Raw genomic sequence first — 9284 nt, 5'->3', positions numbered from 1 at the left:
TTCCAACATTAAAATAGAATTTATATAGATTGAGATTATTAATATCAAAAATATTTTAATAATTTTAATATTTAATATAAATTATTTTATTTTACTAAAAGAAAAATAATAAATCCACTTTAAACATAGAAAAAAGAAAATGTGGTTTAAGTTTACAATTTTCCAATAAAAATAGTATTTATATTTTGATAGATTCATAATCAAATAATTTAGTTATTCTAGACATATATTTGATAAATTTAATGTATGTAATTATTTTTAAGCTAGATGATTTCTAATGATTAAATTATAAAAGTCAAAGTTTTAAAAAATAATAAGTTAGTAAATATATAATTAATTCTAAATTTTAAATCCAACATTAAAATAGAATTTATATAGATTGAGATTATTAATATCAAAAATAATTTTAATAATTTTAATATTTAATATAAATTATTTTATTTTACGAAAAGAAAAATAATAAATCAACTTTAAACATAAAAAAGGAAAATGTGGATTAAGCTTACAATTTTCCAATAAAAATTGTATTTATATTTTGATAGATTCATAATGAAATAATTTAGTTATTCTAGACATATATTTGATAAATTTAATGTATGTAATTATTTTTAAGCTAGATGATATCTAATAATTAAATTATAAAAGTCAAAGCTTTTAAATCAAATATTAAAATAGAATTTATAAAGATTGAGATGATTAATCTCAAAAATAATTTTAATATTTAATATAAATTATTTTATTTTAGTAAAAGAAAAATAGTAAATCCACTTTAAACATAAAAATAAAAATAAAAAATGTAGTTTAAGTTTACAACTTTCCAATAAAAATAGTATTTATATTTTGATAGATTCATAATTAAATAATTTAGTTATTCTAGACATATATTTGATAAATTTAATGTATGTAATTATTTTTAAGCTAGATGATTTCTAATAATTAAATTGTAAGAGTGAAAGTTTTAAAAATAATAAGTTACTAAATATATAATTAATTCTAATTTTTAAATCCAACATTAAAATAGAATTTATATAGATTGAGATTATTAATATAAAAAATAATTTAAATAATTTAAATATTTCAAAATAATTTATTTTATTTTACTAAAAGAAAAATAATAAATCCACTTTAAACATAAAAAAGGAAAATGTAGATTAAGTTTACAATTGTCACATACCCCAGGATTAAATTATTTTTTTTATATTTACATTACCATAGGTTGGCATTAATCCCTGTACGAAGAATACCTTACAATTTAACTTCCTGATACTATGGTCCACGAGATATGATTTTGGTTAACGCATCTTCGCCTTTTCCATTGTCGGAATTAACAAGCTGTCACGGGCACTGAATAGAGGGGCACTGCTGGCGATACCAGCGTTTAACACCTGGCCATGGCATTTAATTACGTCGGCTTGTTCACGTGAAGGGGTGAGGTCCCGGGTGTACTGGGGTTCGCGCCTTTGGTTTTACCGCCTTACTCGACGGTCAGGATGTTTTGATGTTAATCGAAGGGTTGTGCTACCTCCGGCGTTACCATCACAGATTAACCCTATAACACTAGTTTTTATTCAGTCTTCTCGAGATTTCCGCAAGGCTTGGCGACCGTGCTTCAATCCGCTCCGCCTCATTGCTGCCAGAGGACCGACTTGAGTTGCTCGGACCGCCAAGCGACCATACAGAGGCACTATATGCACTTTTTCAATGATTTCTTGGTAAAGTTACATCTTCTATCCTTATATATTTTATGTTCTTTCACTGCCAGCTTCTATTTCTGTTTAGAGATTTTTCCTGAGTTTGTATAGAACTAATGGATATCATGCTTGTTTGTTTTTCATGGGGCGTGGTGCTGCCCAGCCTTCCGAGCTCGCTACTGGAAGAGAAAGGTCTCTTTCCAATTTTACAACTTATTCGACTTCCTTACAGGTGCATTTCTTCTTTTTCAAACACTCTTAGGGTAGTTGTTCAGGGTTAGTGGTTTTCATTTATGTCTGACAGTAGAGGGGTTTCTCTCCCTCGTACCCTGGACGTAGCCCAACGATCCATAACCTTACCCCCTTCCCATTATTGGTCACAGATGGCGACAGGAGGCTCACACCTGATTTGATTTACGCCTCTTCTAATTGCAAATGTATGGGTTCCAGGTGGAGCCCTAACAGTCCAAGTTTCAAGATTGAGAAATGTTAAATCTATGAAGGCCTGTATTCGGCTAATCTGAATAGTTGTAAATTTGACCTTATTATTCAAGAATATATGTATGGGTATAACTTGATGCAGATTCTTGTTGGTTTACATTGTCTGAACACAATCTTTTACTTACTTCTTATGATAACAGGATGTTTGTAGCCTTGCGGGTTTTGCTAATTTTTGCATTAGAGTTCTGTCTTTATTCCTATTAATGAAACGTTAGCAATGATGGTTGCATGCTTTCGGGTAATAACAACCCAGATTTTATATAACTTCTTAACGGTCACTCGCTATCCTTTAATCTGGTTGCACGGTCTTTTATAATGACATAGGACTATGGATATTTGTTTTGGCAAAACCCTCCTCATGGTTTCAGTGAAGAATATTTATTGGAAAATTCACATGATTTTATTGATAGCAGTTTCAGGCATGATTATGATTTTATGCATTACTATGTATATGTGTTGCGGCTTTTGATCTTGCTCATAACGACAACCAAAGATTGGTTCTCTACCAGATAACTCGATTTACAGCTCTATTTTCTTCTTTTTTTTCGAGATTTTGGATTGCAGAAAGATGTTACCTCACTTCTGTTACTCGTTAAATGTTTAATGTATACTTTTGTTACAGCATTATTGGAAGAAAGTTCTGTACCATGGAAATTTATCCGACTTGAAGGGTTTATTTTTAATTACAGTTTTCCAATTTACCTCTGTCCTTTTGGTATGTTGCTATAGTCTGTCTTGTTCTTTCTTTTACCTTACACGTAACTAAGACTCATTTACGTTCTCAGGAACTTAACCATCGTTTTTCCCATACTATGTTTAATACTATTGCTATTCCATTTCGCTGTGTTATATATATATTTTTTTGTTCTGACAAGGGTTTTCTCCTAGGGTAGAATACTCAGGGAGCAGGTTATAAGTAGCCCTTATTATTACTGGTTTTACAGTTTTGTCCCTGTCCGATTACAGTGACACTAAAACTTTTGTGGCTCAGGGATGTCCTCTGCTCAGTGAATTTGTGAGGTTAATCCTCAGTACCTAATCTCTGTGCTTGAATCCCCTCGCTCAAGGTATTCTCACCTCGCACAGGTTTCTTTTTCCTTTCGCATTTTACAGAGGCAGAAGAACACAGTCTCTATAATCAGATATCTATTACTCCTCAGTCATTTTCTATGCAGTAATATATAGAGTATTGAGTATATCTCTTTCCAAAAAAAACAAAACAGATAACTTTACAGAAGTCCAAGGGATTTTCTACTTACCTGGTCGCTGTCACGAACCCCGGTAACCTCGCATGTAAAAGGTAGGGGGTTAGAATTTTTATACAAACAACCCATAAGTAATTATCTGAATCTCAACTCCTCAATTCATCGATAACCATTATATATAACATTCACTAATACATCAAGTAAATTGCAGTAAAAGACAATAAGTTGCATAACCATTTCATAACCATTAACCACCCATAAGGTAGTGTTCTGACATAGACTGTCTCATGAATCCCTCCATCCATTTCTTGATATCCTTAACCATATTAAATAATCATGTAATAGGACGTTATGATTGTCACATCAAATAAAGAACCATCAACAAAGGACTCATCATTATCAAACGGACACAAAAGGCAATCACACCATTTGAACACCAATTTACCCTGGAAACCCCGTAGGGTGAAAACCAGCAAACATTTAATCTTATTATTAAAGGCTCGTGAGGGTTTTCACCCCTCACTCAATGGCTTATAAGGGATTCCATCCCTTAACCATTGTTATTAAAATCATTACAATGAATTATCATTAAACTGTCACATAACTAGCTAAGCTAATACATTTTCCATAAAACCCTTTGCCTACATACCGCCACATGCAACATTCCTTGTGGCATAATTGTTCTAGCAATGGACAATACTGCAACTTGAACTCATCTGCATGGACCAATAATCCTTTTCTTGCCATAATGTTAAACATCACTTTCCTTTGGCACCATCCGCCATCGTTTCCTGTCAATGTAGTTGCCAACAAGCTTTGGCAACAATTATTAGATACATTAGTAATCATTCATTAAGCAACCTCTAAAAGCAATGTTACTATGTATTATGTATAAAAGTGACCACCAATATATATCAACTAGTTCCCACACATGGCATCAACCTAAACCTTGGTCCGCGAAGAGTGCTCATAATAACAGAAATTTGTACTACCCTCACCTCACCACGATCTCAGATGCTGGCAGTGCATAATTCTTACGCAGGTGAGGAGGACATTTGAGTTAATAATATTTATCAAAAACCCTTATGATAGACTAGATTATGAGCCTCAAGCAGTCACATACACAATATGGGCATATATGTACCCATAAAACGAAATCAAAATGCAAAACGTGGCAAACGTAGAACAGAACCAACGCTCATGGTAGCACAAACTTGTCTCACCTCTTCACATTGCCAGATGCATTGGCAGTGCAAGACTCCTTAAAAGGCAAGGAGGACATTTGAACTTAAACGAGATATCAATATACTCTTTTGATTGACCAGAATATGACCGTCAAGCAATTACAGATACCGTATAGATCTATACATACCAATGAAACCGAATTAAATTGAAAAGAAATGTTGCAATAGCAGAGCAATACCATTATTGGATATAGATCATGTTAAAGACAACTTCACAAATGTTACTGCTGTGAAATTTATGTACACAACAGCGTGCTTTAACACATGAAATTTCATAGGATCATAGTTCCCAACTTTAAAGGCATTTCAGGTTTCGAATAATTACTGAAAATGGATAAAATTTGTTACCTTTGGTTTCCTCAGATTACTGAACCAGTAGTACCAATTTATCACTATCTCGAAAAAGGCTACATCAAGTGAAGAATGATGTTGCACAAAAGCATTGGTTCCATACGACAGATTTTAAATCACCTTTTGAGCGATTATACGCCTTAGCATCTCGGTTCAAATCGCACCAATAGGTAATTTCCAAATGACAGACATAGGTGAGACAAATGTTCCTAGACAACTTACATCACACAAACCAGAAAGACAGTTTATGTTCTTGGATTGATAAATAAATACGTTTTTCACAAAACAAATATATTTCCAAATATTCATAATGGTCACTCTCACAACCAAGACAAAATTGCTACTTAAAGCAAGTCAAATAACAACAGCAACAACGAGAATCACTTGCCTACCTCGGTACATAGTTGCATTAAATTGCAACTCTCCTCTGAACAGTGGAAAATATTGAGGACGAGACACCTCTTCCTGCTGACCACCACGTATCTCCAGCAACAACATTAAAGAATTGAGATAATATTTTTATCATCAGCTACATCTAATATAAATTCGTAATGGGAAACTCTCAGTAAATTCGTAATCGGAAACTCTTAGTAAAAGAGAACTCAAATTCCCACTACAGTGATACTGCAAGGCATGAAACCGTAAGTCTCATCGCAACTACCTGACGACAAAAGCCGTTGCCGGCCTGTCTGCCAACTCGGCTTCGCTATCTAGCCCCAAGAAGGCGTCTCCCGAACATTATTGGAAACCAAGACTGGTTTGCGACCGATCCCCGTTGAGGATCCGTAGGAAAGAATTCGCCCTCGTGCCATCCCACGAAAATGCATGCTTGTAAAGGCAAGCATGAGTATCCCCAAAACTGTAACTGGAAAATGACGCCATAAGTGCACTGGCCGCCATAACTCTCAGCATGACCGTAACGACATAGAATCCTCACGACTCAAGGCAAATATAATATTTAAAGCACCACCTCCCAACACAACACAAGGTTTCCGATTTTAGTAATAACCGCACCATGGAATTAGTGCTCCAAACAGAATACCAAGAATCAGTTTTGGAATACCAAGAATCAGTTCTGAAACTACTAGTAACTATGCATAATTGTTATTTTACGCTGAGTTACTACGAACTTTTAGTTACAACCAACCCGTAAATGTCTCATACGGTTTATTATGACGAGTTGTTACGGTAGGGATGTTACATACTCCCCCCCTTAATAGGAACACCGTCCTCGGTGTTCATCTTTCATTGAGAACTTGAGATTTTACTCATGGTACTACCATCGAAACCACACCAAATAGTAATGATATAATCATAAGAAAGATCATTAGTTATAAGCATCAATAGTCATAAGCTTTCATAATTGCAAAAATATGCAAGTCCTAATTGCCACCACTTGGCCCTTATTCAAATTCAAAAACCAAACTCTATATCAACTTACCATTACTTACCATCTATTCTTGAAAATCATGAATACTTTCATGTAAGCATTTTAATAGTGGTTGGACAACTCTTCATCCCTCCATGGTAAGTAATTCCTGTAATATATGACTAACAAATTCAATCGCATTAGTCACTATATTTTGAGTCAAATGAAATACTTTTGACTAGCAATCAATTGTGCAATGTTAGATGATTTCTAAATCACAGTACTTTTACAAGTACTTAAAGAGCACTAATACTAATCATCAAATGATAAATCATTGTTCCACGTGCATACTGGACGAATTCTCACTAAAGACATCCACAAAGTACTTCTAGAAGTACCAAAAGAGCACCTAGCTCTCTAATCATCACAACAATCAATCACTGCATCATTTGAAGATGGTCTTAACCCCTACTAAGACGTTTACAAGATTAATAATATGATAAAGGAATTAAAATTTCCAATAACTCCTTATTGAGTACTAAATTATTTCCTATTAAACGTGCATAACATATTTCACACAACTATATATAGAATTCATCTTCAACATATCATATAGTTGATTCGTTCATTTCTTTAGCTATGAGCACCATAATAGGCTAAAGAATTCCCAACCCATGGAAACTGGTTTCCACAACCAAATCGAGTCATTTTCACATCCAGACAGTTTCTTTGATAGAGACCTTACCAGGTCTAACATGGAATTCCACTGGCCAACCAGCTCAAGAATTCCAGGGAGAGGAAATCTGGGCAGACAAGTACCATCAACCCCTCCGGGCAGGTAGCTACCATCAACCTAACTCCGGCAGACAAGTACCATCAACCCCTCCGGGCAGGTAATTGCCATCAACCCAAGGCATTCCATCCTTTCACAATCCAGGCAGACAAGTACCATCAGCCCCTCCGGGCAGGTAACTGCCATCAACCCAAGGCATTCTAGCCTTTCACATCTATCTGCAACTGTCTGGCATGTTAAATTCCTCTGTTATCAATCTTTCCCAAAGTAATTTACATAATGAGCCATATAATCATTATCATTAACAAAATAAACATGCATGTACACCATGCATTTACACTTATCCCTCATCATGGGTCCACAACATCTAGATTGATGGGAAACATATCTATCATACACGTTGCATGCGTGCAAATTAACATAATTCATGCATATCATATAATATCATTCTTTCTCATTTATGATTGCAATTCACATTGCAGCAATTTATGTGATGAATTTTCTTGTTGCCATTAAGCTACCACTACTTAATCCCATCAGCAACATTAGTTATAAATATGCGTCAGTTAACACGTATTCAATTTCCAAGCATTTTCATGCATACAATATTGTCATGTATAAAAGCATGTGCAAATATTCATTAATGTATGAATGTCAACAACAGTTGAGTTAATAATCTAAACATTTCCAATTTTTCCATAGTCTGTTGTCTTAATTGAAATCATCCTTAATGGAGTATTATCTTATGTTTACTATGGCCAACATTGGCCATGCATCATTAATGTAATATACCACTTGTCACAATGACTAATCTTTGTGCATACCATTGCTTATCATATAAGCCTTTCTTTAATGTATGCAACACATATTCCCTTCACTAGAATACTACCATCATTTCATACAACAAACTACATACCTCTTTCTTAAAGGAAGTCATTTTAACCTCATTCTTCTATCTTCCCTTTCAGGGAATTATTAAAGATATCCATCTTATGCATAAAAATCAAGATACAGAACAAGATTTACTTATCCATCAAAATCAAGAAATCACACAACTCATCTATCAAGACAATCTCTTCAAAAGATTATTGTCTTCAAGAAAGTTAACATGAACACTTCCTCTATGTACACACAGAGTCATAATTCCAAAGTCACAATAGCTACCATGATGCAACATGTCTTTTCCTAACACAATTGTTTTACTTCAATGCACATAGTTCTTTTCATGAAACAAGTAAGGATTTTGTTTCTTGCATGAACACTATTCTAATGTGTCTTTAAGGGAAAGAACCTCTATTTTTATTTTCAAGAACACTCACAAAATCCTTCATCTTCATACATGAAGTATGCACACTCTTAGAATGAAACTATATTTATGTATATATATATATAATATACTCTTTCTTCAAAAAGTTAGAAATGAATATCTATGTGCCTAGAAGCACATCTTTAGCTATCTTTATCATGCATATAATGCATAATCATTTCACTAGAACTTAGAAACTAACTAGTATCATAATTCAATTAGCATATATATATTTTCCAAGAAACTTTTATCAAATAAAAATAAATATTTTAATTCAAGAAAACTTGGCCACCCTTCATGCTGTGTCCTCAGGGCGTTGATATGCCTCATCTTCTTTTCTCAAGAAGATACTTTGGCTATATTTAGTAAGGATTTTATTCCAAGAAAAACAACAAGAGACAAACATTTATGTCACAAGACTCACATGTAGTCTTACTAGGAGGAACTACCTATTTTCTTTACTAAGAAAACATATCAAATAACCAATCTTTTACTGCAAGTATTATCATATTTTCTCTACCAAGAAAACATATAACAATCAATCTTTACTGTAGAAATCAACCCCATGATATTTCCATCTATTAATAAAACACAACTGATTATTCTCTATAAAGAATAGAGTTACTTATCTTTTCCTTGGTTCAACATGCATAACTAACAAATTAAACCACCCTTACCAGAAGCAATTGCTCTACTTATGCAATTAGAAGCATGATCGCCTAAGTGTCGCACATGCACCAGAGTTACCACTTGATGCTAGATGCAACCACTATCATAACACTACTGTGTGTCCATTTCAGAATAATGACTTCAAGGAGACATTA

At 33.7% G+C, this 9284-nt stretch overlaps 1 long non-coding RNA gene across 1 annotated transcript; it reads left to right on the top strand.

Moving 5' to 3' along the window:
• The first annotated feature begins 1592 nt into the window (after window positions 1–1592).
• LOC149265426 (uncharacterized) lies at window positions 1593–2328 on the top strand. The gene is made up of 3 exons (XR_016251284.1): window positions 1593–1712; window positions 1855–1923; window positions 2075–2328. It is a non-coding gene; the product is annotated as an uncharacterized LOC149265426 (long non-coding RNA).
• Window positions 2329–9284: the final 6956 nt, after the last annotated feature.

Source organism: Pinus tabuliformis, chromosome 6 (genome assembly GCF_031772625.1).
Source record: "Pinus tabuliformis cultivar Carrire ecotype Pingquan chromosome 6, CPIR1, whole genome shotgun sequence".
Lineage (NCBI taxonomy): Eukaryota > Viridiplantae > Streptophyta > Pinopsida > Pinales > Pinaceae > Pinus > Pinus tabuliformis.
The sequence above is the reverse complement of the archived record's forward strand: the minus strand, read 5'-3'. Positions and strand labels throughout refer to the sequence as shown.